Source organism: Trachypithecus francoisi, unplaced genomic scaffold (genome assembly GCF_009764315.1).
Source record: "Trachypithecus francoisi isolate TF-2019V2 unplaced genomic scaffold, Tfra_2.0 Lachesis_group16, whole genome shotgun sequence".
NCBI classification, from domain to species: Eukaryota; Metazoa; Chordata; class Mammalia; order Primates; family Cercopithecidae; genus Trachypithecus; species Trachypithecus francoisi.
The window spans coordinates 78,313,178-78,332,081 of NW_022681461.1; the positions used below are offsets into that span (position 1 = coordinate 78,313,178).

The following is an 18,904-nucleotide window of genomic DNA, read 5'->3' on the forward strand; positions in this document are numbered from 1 at the left end:
TGGTACACTCAAAGAGGGCATGGAAGCTCCATGCCCTTTTCCCCATGCCTTGACCTATGTATCTCTTCATGTGTATCCTTTGTAATACCCATTATAACTGATATGGTTGGGCTGTGTCCCCATCCAGATCTCACTTTGTAATAATCCCCACGTTTCATGGGAGGGACCTGGTGGGAGGTAATTGAATCGTGGGGGCTGGTTTTTCCCATTCTGTTCTCGTGATAGTGACTAAGTCTCACGAGAGCTAATGGTTTTTTAAAGGGCAGTTCCCCTGCACGTGCTGTCCCTCTTGCCTGCTGCCATGTAAGACATGTCTTGCTTCCCCTTCGCTTTCTGCCATGATTGTGACACCTCCCCAGCCATGTGGAACTGAATTGTGAGTCCATTAAACCTCTTTCCTTTATAGATTACCAAATCTCAAGTATGTCTTTATTAGCAGCATGAAAACGAACTAATACAATAATAAACCAGTAAACTTTAAGTGTTTCCTTGAGTTCTGTAAGATCCGTTCCAGCAAATTAATCATACACAAAAAAGGGTTCGGGGGATCCCTGACTTGTAGATGGTCAGTCAGAAGCACAAGTAAAACAACCTGGGGCTTTTGACCGGTATCATAAGTTGGGGGTAGTCATGTGGGACTGAGCCCTCAACCTGTAGAATCTGACACTATCTCCAGGTAGGTAACATCAGAATTGAATTGGATTGGAGGGCATCCAGCTGGTGTCTGCTACAGAACTGACTGTTTGCTTGTTGGTGGGGAGAAATCCTCACAGTGTTGGTCACAGGATTTTTCAGTGGTGATTATTTTTGAGTGAGAGAATTGAAAAAACACTTTGACTTTTTGAGTTTTTTTCTACTCACAATAAGGAAGGTAGGAGTACTGGGAGTCCTCCCAATAAGTATTTCACTGACATAGAAAAGCATGAAGGAGGCCAGGTGTGGTGGCTCACACCTGTAATCCCAGCACTTTGGGAGGCTGAGGAGGGTGAATCACCTGAGGTTGGGAGTTCGAGACCAGCCTAACCAACATGGCGAAACCCCAACTCTACTAAAAATACAAAACTTAGCTGGTCATGGTGGCAGGCACCTGTAATCCCAGCTACTTGGGAGGCTGAGGCAGGAGAATCACTTGAACCAGGAGGTGGAGGTTGTAGTGAGCCAAGATCACGTTATTGCACTCCAGCCTGGGTGACAGAGTGAGACTCCATCTCAAAAAAAAAAAAAGAAAAAAAAGAGAAAAGCATCAAGGATAGTGATTTTCAATCTTTCATATATGCTGTGAATCACCTAGGGATCTTGTTAAAATGCAGATTCTCTGGTCCAGCTGTTCCGAGGTTGGGCCTGGGAATCAGTATTTCTAATAAGCTCCCAGTGATGCTGATGCTTCTGGCTTAGGAATTATGTTTTGAGTAGCAGGATTTGAGGACATAGAAAGTTCACAGTAGCTGAGCACAATGGCATGTACCTGTAGTCCCAGCTGCTGGGAAGACTGTGGTGGAAGGATCACTTGAGCCCAGGAGTTTTAGGCTGTAGTGTGCTGGGCCGATGAGGTGCCCACACTAAGTTCAGCATCAATACACTGACCTCCTGGGAGTGGGGCATCACAGGTTGCCCAAGGAGGGGCAAATGGGCCCAGGGCAGAAACCAATCAGGTCAAAACTCCCATGCTGATCAGTAGTGGGATCACACCTGTAGATAGCCACTGCCCTCCAGCCTACGCCACATAATGGCATAGTCCTGTCTCTAAAATGAATAATAATAGTAGTAATAATAAAAGGAAGCTCACAGTAAATGCTTGCTAAGGAATTAGCAATAGATAAATTGCTCAATGTACATACAAATGAATAAAATAGGGGAGGGCACCCAGCTGGTGTCTGCTACAGCTGTAGCAAGATGAAAACGCTATTATCCAAGGCTAGACTGAGGTTAGAGACTATGCTTCCAGCCTCCTATATTTGACATTTCTTCCTCCAACTGTTCCTTTTGATTTTGTTATCTCTCTCTCCTCAGTGTCAGGGCAATGAGAAGATCAAAGTCACTATATGTGGTGTACTACCTGAGCCTCAATGTCCATATCTGTAAAATGGGAATAATATTGTCTATCGTGCAGTTGTTGCAAAACTAAATGGCTCATAAGAGGAATTTAAGAAATGGTTGCTATTGAATATTTTCAAATTAATTAACTTGAAGAGACAACAGATGCCTCTCCTCCACGTCGAAGGAACAGAGGAAAAACTATTAGCTATGTATCTATGTGCTAGCACTATGCTATGTGCCTGAATAAATTGTTTTATAAATTGTTTTGCTTGTAAAGCCTTTTGAAGTCCATAGTGTTATGTCAGTTTCACAGTTGGGGAAACTGAGCCTTAGAAAGAATAAGAGACTTTTTCATCCAAGGTCACAAGGCTGAGTAAGTGGCGGGGACCAGTTGTGTCTGATTCCAAAACCACACTCTTTCCCCACATCCTGCCTCTCCTCCGTGCCCTAGTAGTGGGCAGCCTGCCCCTTTGAACACAGTCGTCCACAGTCAAAGGCTCTGGGTATTAGCTGTTAAGGCTCCAGTTCCGACCCACGTCCAGGGCTCATTCCTTGGCTGTGAAGCAGACAGCCTGTTTACATGACACAGGTCTGGGATGGCAAAGTACTCAGTGCCTGTTTGTCTGCTTTTGCCTTCTCCCCTATTCAGACCTTTGGTGAGTCAGTTATGGTCAAATTCAGGGACAGTTTGTGCCGAGCTCAGTCCAACTTAAGGGGAAGGTGTCTTAAGCCCTGAAGTTCACTGGGTGAAAGTGTCAAAGTAGACAGACAGATGACCCCTCACCTCCTTGCAGAAGGGAGGTGTTTGTTGAGCAAAGCATTCAAGAGCATCTTCTTCCAGTCCCAAACAGGCCTGAATCACCAGCCCCATTTTCCAACCACAGATGTTTTCTCACTCATAGCCAGGTTCCAAGTGGGACAGGATCTGCTGGATTGAGCTCCAGAAGAGACAGAGAGGAAAGAAATGTGAATCTGACATGTTGTTTTCACCACTATAAACTCAGCTCCCTGGCCCATATCCCAGTCCTGCCTCAGAATTCCCCCTCCTACGGTAGAGACAGCTAACTACTTCCCTTCCATAGTGTAGAACTGTCACTGGGAAGTAGCTGCCATGTCAGTGATTATATTTCCCAGCACCTCTTGCTTCTCGTGGGTGGTCATGTGACCACTTTACAACAATGAGCAGAAGTGATGTGTCTCACTCCTGGTCCAAGGCATCCCTTCTCCATCCTGTCTTTTCACATCCAAGGTAAGAAAGAAGCCACAGGAAGAAGGAGGTAGGGTTTCTGATTCACCATGTGAAAGGTTTTCTGGCAACCAGGAACATCCACATCAACAGCTTGGTGAGTGAAAAACAGTGTTTTATTACTTTAAGGTCACAGAAATTTTTGGATTTGTTCATTAGAGCAGCTAACCTTGCTCTCATTAGTATACCGAGGATAGAGATAGCAGCATGGATGCTGACTGGACTCTCGGCACTGGGTGCAATGCACTGGGCTCAGAACTTCATCACCATCATCTCACGGAACCTTCATATAATTTTGGCAGGTAATCAACCTCCCTAGTTTAAACTATAGAGACCTTGGCTCCAGAATGTTAAATTATTTGTTCCAGATCACATGGTTAGGAAGTGACAAACATAAGAGTGAAACAAATCTCTGTCTGACAACAGTTGCAGAAAGTTCTCCCTTTTACACCCCAGACTGAGTGACAGAGTGAGACCCTGTCTGAAAAAAAAGTAAGGAAGGAAGGGAGGAAGGAGAGAGAGAGAGAGAGAGGAAGAGAGGAAGAGAGAAAGGAAGGGAAGGGAAGGGAAGTGAAGGGAAGGGAAGGAAGGGAAAGAGGAAAGAAGACTGCCTAAACCCTCTCACCCAGGTGTGGTACAGATCCCAAAGAAGTAGCAGCAGGTTTGGTGGAAGCATGTTTAGAGTAGTCAATGTCTTATTTATTTATTTTTTTATTATAAGTTCTAGGGTACATGTGCATAACGTGCAGGCTTGTTACATATGTATACTTGTGCCATGTTGGTGTGCTGCACCCATCAACTCGTCAGCACCCATCAATTCGTCATTTATATCAGGTATAACTCCCAATGCAATCCCTCCCCCCTCCCCCCTCCCCATGATAGGTCCCAGTGTGTGATGTTCCCCTTCCCAAGTCCAAGTGATCTCATTGTTCAGTTCCCACCTATGAGTGAGAACATGCAGTGTTTGGTTTTCTGTTCTTGTGATAGTTTGCTAAGAATGATGGTTTCCAGCTGCATCCATGTCCCTACAAAGGATGCAAACTCATCCTTTTTTAAGGCTGCATAATATTCCATGGTGTATATGTGCCACATTTTCTTAATCCAGTCTGTCACAGATGGACATTTGGGTTGATTCCAAGTCTTTGCTATTGTGAATAGTGCCGCAATAAACATACGTGTGCATATGTCTTTATAGCAGCATGATTTATAATCCTTTGGGTATATACCCAGTAGTGGGATGGCTGGGTCATATGGTACATCTAGTTCTAGATCCTTGAGGAATCGCCATACTGTTTTCCATAATGGTTGAACTAGTTTACAATCCCACCAACAGTGTAAAAGTGTTCCTATTTCTCCACATCCTCTCCAACACCTGTTGTTGCCTGACTTTTGAATGATTGCCATTCTAACTGGTGTGAGATGGTATCTCATTGTGGTTTTGATTTGCATCTCTCTGATGGCCAGTGATGATGAGCATTTTTTCATGTGTCTGTTGGCTGTATGAATGTCTTCTTTTGAGAAATGTCTGTTCATATCCTTTGCCCACTTTTTGATGGGGTTGTTTGTTTTTTTCTTGTCAATTTGTTTGAGTTCTTTGTAGATTCTGGATATTAGCCCTTTGTCAGATGAGTAGATTGCAAAAATTGTCTCCCATTCTGTAGGTTGCCTGTTCACTCTGATAGTAGTTTCTTTTGCTGTGGAGAAGCTCTTTAGTTTAATTAGATCCCATTTGTCAATTTTGGCTTTTGCTGCCGTTGCTTTTGGTGTTTTAGACATGAAGTCCTTGCCCATGCCTATGTCCTGAATGGTACTACCTAGGTTTTCTTCTAGGGTTTTATGGTATTAGGTCTAACATTTAAGTCTCTAATCCATCTTGAATTAATTTTCATATAAGGAGTAAGGAAAGGATCCAGTTTCAACTTTCTACTTATGGCTGGCCAATTTTCCCAGCACCATTGATTAAATAGGGAATCCTTTCCCCATTTCTTGTTTCTCTCAGGTTTGTCAAAGATCAGATGGCTGTAGATGTGTGGTATTATTTCTGAGGACTCTGTTCTGTTCCATTGGTCTATATCTCTGTTTTGGTACCAGTATCATGCTGTTTTGGTTACTGTAGCCTTGTAGTATAGTTTGAAGTCAGGTAGCATGATGCCTCCAGCTTTGTTCTTATGACTTAGGATTGTCTTGGCAATGCGGGCTCTTTTTTGGTTCCATATGAACTTTAAAGCCGTTTTTCCCAATTCTGTGAAGAAACTCATTGGTAGCTTGATGGGGATGGCGTTGAATCTATAAATAACCTTGGGCAGTATGGCCATTTTCACGATATTGATTCTTCCTATCCATGAGCATGGTATGTTCTTCCATTTGTTAGTGTCCTCTTTTATTTCACTGAGCAGTGGTTTGTAGTTCTCCTTGCAGAGGTCCTTTACATCCCTTGTAAGTTGGATTCCTAGGTATTTTATTCTCTTTGAAGCAACTGTGAATGGAAGTTCATTCATGATTTGGCTCTCTGTTTGTCTGTTACTGGTGTATAAGAATGCTTGTGATTTTTGCACATTAATTTTGTATCCTGAGACTTTGCTGAAGTTGCTTATCAGCTTAAGGAGATTTTGGGCTGAGACAATGGGGTTTTCTAATATACAATCATGTCATCTGCAAACAGGGACAATTTGACTTCTTCTTTTCCTAACTGGATACCCTTGATTTCTTTCTCTTGCCTGATTGCCCTAGCCAGAACTTCCAACACTATGTTGAATAGGAGTGGTGAGAGAGGGCATCCCTGTCTTGTGCCAGTTTTCAAAGGGAATTTTTCCAGTTTTTGCCCATTCAATATGATATTGGCTGTGGGTTTGTCATAAATAGCTCTTATTATTTTGAGGTACGTTCCATCAATACCGAATTTATTGAGCGTTTTTAGCTTGAAGGGCTGTTGAATTTTGTCAAAAGCCTTTTCTGCATCTATTGAGATAATCATGTGGTTCTTGTCTTTGGTTCTGTTTATATGCTGGATTACATTTATTGATTTGCGAATGTTGAACCAGCCTTGCATCCCAGGGATGAAGCCCACTTGATCATGGTGGATAAGCTTTTTGATGTGCTGCTGAATCCGTTTGCCAGTATTTTATTGAGGATTTTTGCATCGATGTTCATCAGGGATATTGGTCTAAAATTCTCTTTTTTGTTGTGTCTCTGCCAGGCTTTGGTATCAGGATGATGTTGGCCTCATAAAATGAGTTAGGGAGGATTCCCTCTTTTTCAATTGATTGGAATAGTTTCAGAAGGAATGGTACCAGCTCCTCCTTGTACCTCTGGTAGAATTCAGCTGTGAATCCATCTGGTCCTGGACTTTTTTGGTGGGTAGGCTATTAATTATTGCCTCAATTTCAGAGCCTGCTATTGGTCTATTCAGGGATTCAACTTCTTCCTGGTTTAGTCTTGGGAGAGTGTAAGTGTCCAGGAAATTATCCATTTCTTCTAGATTTTCTAGTTGATTTGTGTAGAGGTGTTTATAGTATTCTCTGATGGTAGTTTGTATTTCTGTGGGGTCCGTGGTGATATCCCCTTTATCATTTTTTATTGCGTCTATTTGATTCTTCTCTCTTTTCTTCTTTATTAGTCTTGCTAGCGGTCTGTCAATTTTGTTGACATTTTCAAAAAACCAACTCCTGGATTCATTGATTTTTTGGAGGGATTTTGTGTCTCTATCTCCTTCAGTTCTGCTCTGATCTTAGTTATTTCTTGCCTTCTGCTAGCTTTTGAAGGTGTTTGCTCTTGCTTCTCCAGTTCTTTTAATTGTGATGTTAGAATGTCAATTTTAGATCTTTCCAGCTTTCTCTTGTGGGCATTTAGTGCTATAAATTTCCCTCTACACACTGCTTTAAATGTGTCCCAGAGATTCTGGTATGTTGTATCTTTGTTTTCATTGGTTTCAAAGAACATCTTTATTTCTGCTTTCATTTCCTTATGTACCCAGTAGTCATTCAGGAGCAGGTTGTTCAGTTTCCATGTAGTTGAGCGGTTTGGATTGAGTTTCTTAGTCCTGAGCTCTAGTTTGATTGCACTGTGGTCTGAGAGACAGTTTGTTATAATTTCTGTTCTTTTACATTTGCTAAGGAGTGTTTTACTTCCAATTATGTGGTCAATTTTGGAATAAGTGTAATGTGGTGCTGAGAAGAATGTATATTCTGTTGATTTGGGGTGGAGAGTTCTATAGATGTCTATTAGGTCTGCTTGGTGCAGAGATGAGTTCAATTCCTGGATATCCTTGTTAACTTTCTGTCTCGTTGATCTGTCTAATGTTGACAGTGGAGTGTTGAAGTCTCCCATTATTATTGTATGGGAGTCTAAGTCTCTTTGTAAGTCTCTAAGGACTTGCTTTATCAATTTGGGTGCTCCTGTATTGGGTGCATATATATTTAGGATAGTTAGCTCTTCCTGTTGAATTGATCCCTTTACCATTATGTAATGGCCTTCTTTGTCTCTTTTGATCTTTGATGGTTTAAAGTCTATTTTATCAGAGACTAGGATTGCAACCCCTGCTTTTTTTTGTTCTCCATTTGCTTGGTAGATCTTCCTCCATCCCTTTATTTTGAGCCTATATATGTCTCTGCATGTGAGATGGGTCTCCTGAATACAGCAGACTGATGGGTCTTGACTCTTTATCCAGTTTGCCAGTCTGTGTCTTTTAATTGGAGCATTTAGTCCATTTACATTTAAGGTTAATATTGTTATGTGTGAACTTGATCCTGCCATTATGATATTAACTGGTTATTTTGCTCGTTAGTTGATGCAGTTTCTTCCTAGCCTGGATGGTCTTTACATTTTGGCATGTTTTTGCAATGGCTGGTACCGGTTGTTCCTTTCCATGTTTAGGGCTTCCTTCAGGTTCTCTTGTAAGGCAGGCCTGGTGGTGACAAAATCTCTAAGCATTTGCTTATCTGTAAAGGATTTTCTTTCTCCTTCACTGATGAAACTTAGTTTGGCTGGATATGAAATTCTGGGTTTAAAATTCTTTTCTTTAAGAACGTTGAATATTGGCCCCCACTCTCTTCTGGCTTGTAGAGTTTCTGCCGAGAGGTCTGCTGTTAGTCTGATGGGCTTCCCTTTGTGGGTAACCCAATCTTTCTCTCTGGCTGCCCTTAAGATTTTTTCCTTCATTTCAACTATGGTGAATCTGGCAATTATGTGTCTTGGAGTTGCTCTTCTCGAGGAGTATCTTTGTGGTGTTCTCTGTATTTCCTGAATTTGAATGTTGGCTTGCCCTCCTAGGTTGGGGAAGTTCTCCTGGATGATATCCTGAAGAGTGTTTTCCAACTTGGTTCCATTTTCCCCCTCACTTTCAGGCACCCCAATCAGACATAGATTTGGTCTTTTTACATAATCCCATACTTCTTGCAGGCTTTGTTCATTTCTTTTTCTTCTTTTTTCTTTTGGTTTCTCTTCTCGCTTCATTTCATCCATTTGATCCTCAATCGCTGATACTCTTTCTTCCAATTGATCGAGTCGGTTACTGAAGCTTGTGGATTTGTCACGTATTTCTCGTGTCATGGTTTTCATCTCTGTCATTTCGTTTATGACCTTCTCTGCATTAATTATTCTAGCTATCAATTCTTCCACTCTTTTTTCAAGATTTTTAGTTTCTTTGCGCTGGGTATGTAATTCCTCCTTTACCTCTGAGAAGTTTGATGGACTGAAGGCTTCTTCTCTCATTTCGTCAAAGTCATTCTCTGACCAGCTTTGATCCGTTGCTGGCGATGAGCTGCGCTCCTTTGCAGGGGGAGATGCGCTCTTATTTCTTGAATTTCCAGCTTTTCTGCCCTGCTTCTTCCCCATCTTCATGGTTTTATCTGCCTCTGGTCTTTGATGATGGTGACGTACTGATGGGGTTTTGGTATAGGTGTTCTCCCTGTTTGATAGTTTTCCTTCTAATAATCAGGACCCTCAGCTGTAGGTCTGTTGGAGATTGCTTGAGGTCCACTCCAGACCCTGTTTGCCTGGGTATCAGCAGCAGAGGCTGCAGAAGATAGAATATTGCTGAACAGCGAGTGTACCTGTCTGATTCTTCCTTTGGAAGCTTCCTCTCAGGGGTGTACTCCACCCTGTGAGGTGTGGGGTGTCAGACTGCCCCTAGTGGGGGATGTCTCCCAGTTAGACTACTCAGGGGTCAGGGACCCACTTGAGCAGGCAGTCTGTCCGTTCTCAGATCTCAACCTTTGTGTTGGGAGATCCACTGCTCTCTTCAAAGCTGTCAGACAGAGTCGTTCGTGTCTGCACAGGCCTCTGCTGCTTCCCCTTTTGTTGTTTAGCTATGCCCTGTCCCCAGAGGTGGAGTCTAAAGAGACAGGCAGGTTTCCTTGAGCTGCTGTGAGCTCCACCCAGTTCGAGCTTCCCAGCAGCTTTGTTTACCTACTTAAGCCTCAGCAATGACGGGCGCCCCTCCCCCAGCCTCGCTGCTGCTGTTTCGGTTAGATCACAGACTGTTGTGCTAGCAATGAGGGAGGCTCCGTGGCCGTGGGACCCTCCCGGCCAGGTGTGGGTATAATCTCCTGGTGTGCCCGTTTGCTTAAAGCACAGTATTGGGGTGGGAATTACCTGATTTTCCAGGTGTTGTGTGTCTCAGTTCCCCTGGCTAGGAAAAGGGATTCCTTTCCCCCTTGCACTTCCCAGGTGAGGCAATGCCTCACCCTGCTTCAGCTCTCGCTGGTCGGGCTGCAGCAGCTGACCAGCACTAATTGTCCAGCACTCCCCAGTGAGATGACCCCAGTACCTCAGTTGAAAATGCAGAAATCACCGGTCTTCTGTGTCGCTCGCGCTGGGAGTTGGAGACTGGAGCTGTTCCTATTCGGCCATCTTGCTCTTGCTCCACCCCCCTAGAGTAGTCAATGTCTTATTAAAGTGTGTCTTAAACTTGATGTTGGCAAGTCATAGTGAAATAGAGTTCCAATAAATTTCCCAACTGGGTGACTCAAAACTATTGAAGTTAAATTTGCAAAGGTGGTCACATTGCAAGATGTGAATTATGCTGTACTTAGATCCAGCTCACCGAGAACAACTTTAGAGGGCACCTATGACACTGGTGACAACCTTGTACTCAAGTGGAAACACAGTGAGCTTGGAGCAAGAAGCCAGGTGTCTGAGACCTAACTCCATGGCTTGCTGACCTCGTTACATGTAACTGAGACACAATGGTTACGTGTCAAGACACAACATCTCAGAGATGTGGCACCCAGGTTTCTGAAAGGGGGTGGAGTAGAATGGGGAGGTGCTTCTCTGTCTTTCTCCCAGTGTTGTCAAATTTCCTTGTCTTTTTCATCTTTATGCTCAGACCTCAGCCTCTTTTTTTTTTTTTTCTTAACTTTAAGTTCTGGGATACATGTGCTAAACATGCAGGTTTGTTACCTAGGTATATATGTGCCATGGTGCTTTGCTGCACCTATCAACCAGTCATCTAGGTTTTAAGCTCTGCTTGCATTAGGTATTTGTTCTAATGTTCCCCCTCCTCTTTCCCCCAACTTCCTTACAGGCCCCAGTGTGTGATGTTCCCCTCCCTGTGTCCATGTGTTCTCATTGTTCAGCTCCCATTTATGAGTGAGAACATGCGGCATTTGGTTTCCTGTTCCTGTGTTAGTTTGCTGGATCTCAGTATCTTATACCTGAACAGACCCTGGGAGTAGGGACAGTGTGGTACCAGAGCCACATACCCCTCCTCATTATATCCAGTGAGATCACACTCCTATTGAAACCCAAGAGTTCCCTTCTATTCTCAGGATAAATCCAAGCTCCTCAAATTGCCATTCAGAGTATTCTATGATACAACCTTGACCTTCATTTCTGTTGGATATACCGTGACTCCAAATCTGCACCCTATACTGGATCCCAATGGCAAGTCCCACATTTCCTGTGTACCTTCCTGCCATTTCCTGACTTTAACTCCTCCAATGTGCTCTTATCCTAATCATTATAAATTCAAACTCTACTCACCTTTCAAGGCTGATGTTGGTACAACCACTTCTAGAAAGCCTGATGTCCACAACTAGGATTTCCGTTTCTCTCCTAAGAGCTCAGGCAGCAGGTCTCACTGGATTCTGATCCCTTTGAAACTTGTTGTTCATTATTTGATCCCATTTCTTATCTCCTCTCCTAGCTCCTTAGGAAAAATGACTCCACCTTCTTCATCTTTTTATATTGTCCAGCACCTATAATTATTCTTGGTGCAAACTCGGTCTTTGGTAAGTTTACTAAGTTAACTCAAAATCATGAGTCAAGGAAAGACTCAGACAAGGCAGTTGATAAAAGGAATTGTTAGAGGAAGCCACGCTATAGTAACAAGTAAACCCTGACATTAATGACTTAACACAATAAAATGTTACCTCTTACTCTCCTCACAGTCTTTCATGAGCTAGCAGCTGTGCTTAGCAGAGCTCTTCCAGTCAGTGACACAGGGATCCAGTCTCCTTCCATCCATTGAGGGAAGCACTCTGCCATTCCAAGTCCTTTGCTTGTAGCTGTACAGATAAGGTTGAGAAATTATGGAAGACTGCACATGATATTTCATGGCCAGGTTGGAATTGTTGTATGTTCTTACTACTTGAAGTGTTGTCCATAAAACCAGCAGCACTGGTATTAACTAAGAGGTTATTGAAATGCAGAATCATGGGCCTCACCCAAGACCTATTGAATCAGAATCTGCATTTCAACAAGATCCCTGAGTGGTGGGATGACTCATTATACACATTATAGCGTGAGAACCACTAATGGACACCATTTCTGTGCACATTCCATTGGCAAGAACTTCAGCGCAAGCCCCAACCTAACTGCAAAGAAAGCTGGCAAATTTATCCCACCCTAATACCTAGAAAGAGGACAAAAGTTTTGCCTGCCATAGACTGCCACAAGCAGCATTTAAAATGGAACAAATCCAGTTCCACTTTCAAGTCAAGCAAGTCATACAACTCTAAACCTCATCTCCCTGCTATGCAGTATCAGGGAGGATGGAGTGTCTATGCTGGCTGAATAAGGGACAGGCTGTTTCAAGATGGTGGACTGCAGCAGAAGGCAGGGACTTTCAGTATGTATGCAAAGAGATGGAAGCCAGGTGAACAGGGATATTAAACAACCTGTTAGCCAACAAAGTTGAAAGAACATTTAAACCATGTGCTTTGAAGAAAAGAGCTCCCCACTGCACCCACCAATATTCATCCAACCAAGACACAGGCCTTAAGGAGACACAGAAGCAAAGCCAGACCAACACACTGCTAATTTTCTGGGAAGTTTTTACCTGTTTGATCCAACTGTTTTCACTATTTCCAGTGGTCACTGCTCCTGGTTCTCATTAGTTGAAATTTATTTTCATTATTCTGTGACTATATTTTTTTTCCAGAACACAAGGATTTGAGGTTCACATACTTTCATCTTTTTCTTTATGATTGGTTAATTAACCAGCACTGAGTGAGGGAGTGGGGAGTAAGGAATAGAGGAAACTTTTAAAAATCCCTTTTCATGTAAATGTATAGGCCACTTAACAAGGAACTTGGAGGTTCTTGGTAATATTTGTACTTGATGGTGTTTTACTTGGAAAATAGTCTTACGCCAGCTCTGATCTTAAGTTTTAAAGCATTTCAATAAAATAAAAAGAGAACGCATTATATTTCATAATACAAATTAGCTTCATCTTGCATGTGCCAGGCATGGAAAAGAACAACCCTGAAGCAATCAAAATTTCCCCATTAGTACTGACCATCTAACTTTTATAGCAGACCATCACTTCTCCAAATAATGTTGCATGTTTGTTTTCAAACCACAGGGAAATAAATGATTTATAAACTCAATAAGAAAAGAAAGTGAATCTATAAAAACTACATATCCCGGAAAGAATTTCTAATGCTGAGTGTAAATTGGCACTTCATGTCTATTCATATGCTTCAAAATTAGGTGTCAATGTGGTGTTATATAATTCACTTGTGAGCTGCATGGATGAATGGGTAGTGTACATGTGTATGCCATCAGTCATGGGATAATTTCTGCGTTGTTAAAGGATCATACATCTTTTCTCTTTCTATTGCTGTCGTCTGAGGCTAGGCCACCACTCTTAAAGAACTGGCTCTTTCCTCCACTGGCTTCAACAACTGGGGTGATGACTTCTAAACTTTCTCTCCAGAATCTACCTCACTCCTGAGCTCCTTACTTACATAACCAATTCAGTGTTGGACAGCTCTGTTTCCAGAGGACCTCAAATTGTGCATGTGATAAAAGTAACCGTCCGTCTTCTCCGAAAACCTTTCATTCTTTCTTGTAGTATTTCCTAAGAATGTAGGAATTCAAGTATTTGCTGAGGGAGGTGAAGATTCATTCTTTCTTTTCCTCATTTTCATTTCCACAGAATTAATAGAACCCTTTATATACATTTATGTTTACCACATCCCACTCCCCAAAAAAACTTGAAGTAGCTATTTAAAAAATCTGCAATACAACACAATGAAAATAGTCTTAGAAAGTAATGGGAATGGCAAAATTAAGTTAGAATAGTTGCATGAAGTCAGAGGAAGACTGATTCTCAGCAAGGTAGAGCAGGAAGTTGGGACACAAATTAACTTGAGTTTTCCACAGTAGGAAACACTTATCAGGGATGTGTGATTCATAATGTCTGTCAGATTAAAGGAAATTCCAGCTGCTCAAGAGGAGCATGATTTGATTACATAACAAAAGCAGTGCCAGCAAAAGTGCGAAGTATGGACTTTCGTACAAGATGACCTGGGTCAAATGAACCTCCTCGGCTGCATGCCTTGTCTATTTAGCAATAAGATGGCCAGGCGCGGTGGTTCATGCCTGTAATCCCAGCACTTTGGGAGGCCGAGGCGGGTGGATCACAAGGTCAGGAGATCGAGACCATCCTGGCAAACACGGTGAAACCCCATTTCTACTAAAAATACAAAAAATTGGCCAGGCGTGGTGGCGGGCGCCTGTAGTCCCAGCTACTTGAGAGGCTGAGGCAGGAGAATGGCGTGAACCTGGGAGGCGGAACTTGCAGTGAGCCGAGATCGCGCCACTGCACTCCAGCCTGAGCGACAGAGCCAGACTTTGTCTCAAAAAAAAAAATAATAATAATAATAATTGACAATGGACTTAGGTAAACACCTTAATAACTTTTTTTTTTTTTGAGACAGGATCTTACTCTGTCACCCAGGCTGAAGTGTAGTGACACGATCTCGGCTCATTGCAACCTCTGCCTCCCAGGCTCAAGCAATCCTCCCATTTCAGCCTCCAGAGTAGCTGAGCTGGGACTACAAGAATATGCCACCATGCCCGGGTAATTTTTGTATTTTTTTGTAGATACGGGGGTCTCACTATGTTGCCCAGGCTGATCTTGAACTCCTAAGCTCAAGTGATCCTCCCGCCTCAACCTCCCAAAGTACAAATATTTCAGGCGTAAGCCACCATGCCAGCCCTTAGTGAATATCTTAGTTAACATTCCCTTGACGACTACCTGGAAAAGAGTGGAGGTGGGCAAAGAACTACCTTACTTCCATGGTCTCTCCTACTTCTCTGAGTATGCAATTCTAGTGAGCATCCTAAAATGAAATGTCAATCAAATATAAAGCACATTTACTGAATAAGGGTCCTCTGTGGTCTGACTCCTATCTCATCTCCTGCCCTATAACCTCCACACCATCCACACTTGTTATTTTCACTACTTAGTCTTGGCTGTTCCCCCTACAAAGCACACTCTTATTCTATTTCTCTGCCTCATATTCTTAGTCATCTTATGTAACCCAATACTCATTTCTTCTGTGAATCTTTCTCTGACTCCAGTATTGGAAGCTCTCTCCTTCAGGTTCCTACACTCCACGTACATTTTTTTGCCATAGCATTTGTTTATAGGGTATCAAGACTTCTTGTTTAGTGGCTGTTACCACATATAACAAGTAAATGTTTATTAAGCACTTACCATGTCTTTAGCACTGAGTTACATGCTTTCATATATATCATTTTATTTGATTCCTATATTAGTTTTCTGTTGCTAAGTAACAAATCCACAACAAAACTGAGCAATCTTAACGAACATTTCTCATCTCACATTTTCTGCGGGTTGAGAATGTGAGTGTTGGTTACGTAGGTGCCACTGGCTCAAGGTCTCTCATGAGGTTGCAGTCACGGTGTGGGTTGGGGCTGTGGTGTCATCTGAAGACTCAGTTGGATGAGGATCTGCATTTGAGCTCACTACATATGGTTATTGGCAGGTCTTAGAAAATTCATTCCCCAGCTCACTCACATGAGCCTCTCCAGAGGGCTCCCTCAGGACAGGGCTTCCTCCAGAGTGAACAATCCAAGCAACAGCAAGAGCACTCAACAAAGAAGCCACAATTTTTATAACCTAATCTTGAAAATGACATCCCATCACTTCTGCCATATCCTATTCATTAGAAGCAACTCTCTAAATTGAGCCCACACTTAAGGGGAAGAGATCACACAAGAGTGTGAGTAACAGGAGGTGGGGAATCACTGGGGGTCATCTCAGAGGCTACCATCTACCATGATCTCCTAAGCAATCCTGCAAATTCAGTCTCATAACTTGCATTTGCAGATAGAACACTGAGGCTCAGTGAACCAAAGCAACTTAGCAGGTAAGTGTTACCCTTGTGAGTAGGTCTGTGGGACTCTCCAGTTTACCTTTCACTGGTCCATGATATATCTTTGTCTCAACGTCTAGCATGGTGCAAATCATGTAACAGGCATTCTACAAATCAGAGATCATGGATAGCCCACAGATTTTTGAGAGTGGACCCTCACAGAGAGTTAAAATTTATTTAAGTTCAAGTCCCTTTAGAAGTCATACATCCTCTCCACAGTCTCTTTCACTCCTTATTGTCTTACCCCAATATAATTCACCCAGTTACACTAACTGTCTGGCCCCTGAAGTCATTTGAGTTTGGATTCCTGCTATAAGTAATTGGTGACAGAAGTGAGGTTTGTCATTCTTCATCCTCCTGTCCATTCATTCAACCAGCAAATATTTCTTGAATGCTTACGATCAGCTATGCACTATGTTAGCCAACTGTGGGGAGAGACTAAACTATTCAATGCAAACAGGTCCATAATTCAGGAAAGTTGGTGTATATGGATCAGTATATGGATGCTTTTTACGTTCCTGTATGTTCAAAAATTTCTATAATAAAAAGGTGAAATCAAAGGTGATCCATAAAATTTCTAAGTCATATTATGAAAGGAAGGGGTAAATACTGGGAAAATTCCTTGGTGAATCCCACAATACTTATTTGAAGGAAGTTTTAATATTTCAATTTACAGATGAAGAAACAGGTTGATTGAAGCTAGAAGGTTCTGGAGCTAAGATTCATAGCCACATCTGTTTGGATCAAAGGCCAACATTTTCCCCCACTGAACCACACTGCTAAACATATACAAATGTTATCTCCGCATCTCAAATCTTAAGGCTGCACTGGATTCTGGAAATCAATGAGGTTGCATTCATGACCACCTAACAAATGACTCTCAGTCTTCGCTGTCTCTTACTTAACATTTCCCCCAGTTACCTGTGGTGTCTCCCCTGTGTTAAGCACATAATGTATGCCAGGCACTGGGTCTTAATATCAATTCACCTTCACAAGTCTCCTCATTGGTATTGTTACCTCCCTTATCCACAGAGGAAAGAGGCTCAGAGAGATGAAGTCATACATCAAGTCATATAGCTAGACAGGGTGGAATTCAGATTTGAATCAAGGGCAGCTGGGCCACAAAGTGATTGTTCTTTCTGTTAACAGGACTGTCATTTTAGAACCTATGAATAGGGAAAAAACAAAAAATACAAAACTCTAGGCTAGCCAGGTGGTAGCTGATTCCTGCTGATTGCCAATTAGACCCTCCCCAGATGTGTTTGCCTCACAGTCTTCACATCTATAAAAGAGAGACCTGGTCTCAATATCCCCTAAGGCGGGATTTTCAAACCATAAGTCAGACCCATCAAAAAGTAATCAGATAAATGGAGTCACCACAAACATTTTTTAAGAAACAGAAGGAAGGCCGAGTGAGGTGGCTCATGCCTGTGATCCCAAAACTTTGGGAGGCCAAGGTGAGCAGATCACCTGAGATCAAGAGATCGAGACCATCCTGGCCAACATGGTGAAACCCCATCTTTACTAAAAATACAAAAATTAGCTGGGTGTGGTGGCACACACCTGTAGTCTCAACTACTCAGTAGGCTAAAGCAGGAGAATCGCTTGAAACTGGGAGGTGGAGGTTGCAGTGAGCCGAGATCGTACCATTGCACTCCAGTCTGGTGACAGAGTGAGACTCCGTCTCAGAAAGAAAAAAGAAAAAAAAGAAACAAAAGGAAGAAAAGAAAAACCATCATAGTAGAAATGAGTATTGAGTGTTTTTTTATGACAGGTATACATACACACATGTGTGTGCCTTTGTGTATGTGTGTATGTACATTGGGTCATGATGTAAGATCAAGTTCTCACTGTGGATTACTGTCAAGATTTTGAAAGTTACTCCATTAAGGAGGATTCTTTCAGTCTAGGGACTTAGGTCTCACAATTGCAAATGCAAACCTAACAGTTTGCTGGAAACTATAGACCAATAGACAGAGGAGAAAGATAGAGTCAGACAGATAGATTCTAAGCGTTTTTTTTTTTGGTCTTTTGTTTTAGAGACAGGGTCTCACTATGTTGCCCAGGCTAGTCTCGAACTTCTGGCCTCAAGTAATCCTCCTGCCTCACCTCCCAAAGTGCTACAATTACAGGTGTGAACCACCACACCCAACCAAGACGTGGATTTGGATCTGAACTCTTCTATTTGTGACTGTATGCCCTCGAGCAAGTTATTCTACCTCTTTGGGCCACAATTTTATGATCTGTAAAATGCAAATAATAATGCCCATCTTACAGGGTAATAATGAGGCTTAAATGAGAAAATATAATCTCTTAGCAGAGTTCCAGGAACATCATAATGCTCAAAATATGTTAATTATAATAATTGTTGATTTAAATATTTTATTATGACCATTATAATTATTATTTTCAAATTGCATTGAAATTATTTATTTACACATCTCTTCCTAGACTAGACTCATAAAGAAATCCAAGGTAGTCTTTATCACTGTATATCAAAACCATATTGTATTCAATGCAAATTGATTATGTTGACAGTATTTCCAAACTTAGAACTAAGATCAGAAGCCTTAAAGACTGTTCCACATGCCCCTCAACTAATTTATAAAAGGACTTTCATTCAGTTAAAAGCTCTTTGAAAAGAAAATGCACTGTCTTGAAAAGTAATAACAATGACTTAGCACTGCAAGGCATTTTATTATTATGAGGTGACATCACCCCACATTGCAAGGGAAATACTGTTCTCAAGCCCCATTTTACAGCATGGAAACTGAAGCTCAGAAAAGTAAAATGATGTGCCCAACCCATAGAACCAGAACTGTTGACTTTGAGCTATATGTTCTTTCTCTTGTACTGGTGATTCATAAATCTTAGGTTGTATGCAAAAATAACCAGGAAACTGGTCAAAAACATATTGCCAGGTCACAATCCCAGAGATTGTGACTCAGTTCTTCTATTACGAAGAACAGAAATTTCCTTTTTTTTTTCTGACAGG

General features: G+C 42.0%; 1 long non-coding RNA gene across 1 annotated transcript in view; it reads right to left on the minus strand.

The window, feature by feature from the left end:
- The window catches only part of LOC117098870, a 29,604-nt gene extending 18,130 nt beyond the window's left edge, over positions 1-11,474 (minus strand). The window contains exon 1 of the long non-coding RNA XR_004443623.1: positions 11,264-11,474. This is a non-coding gene — a long non-coding RNA (uncharacterized LOC117098870). The remainder of the gene's footprint in view (positions 1-11,263) is intronic.
- Positions 11,475-18,904: the final 7,430 nt, after the last annotated feature.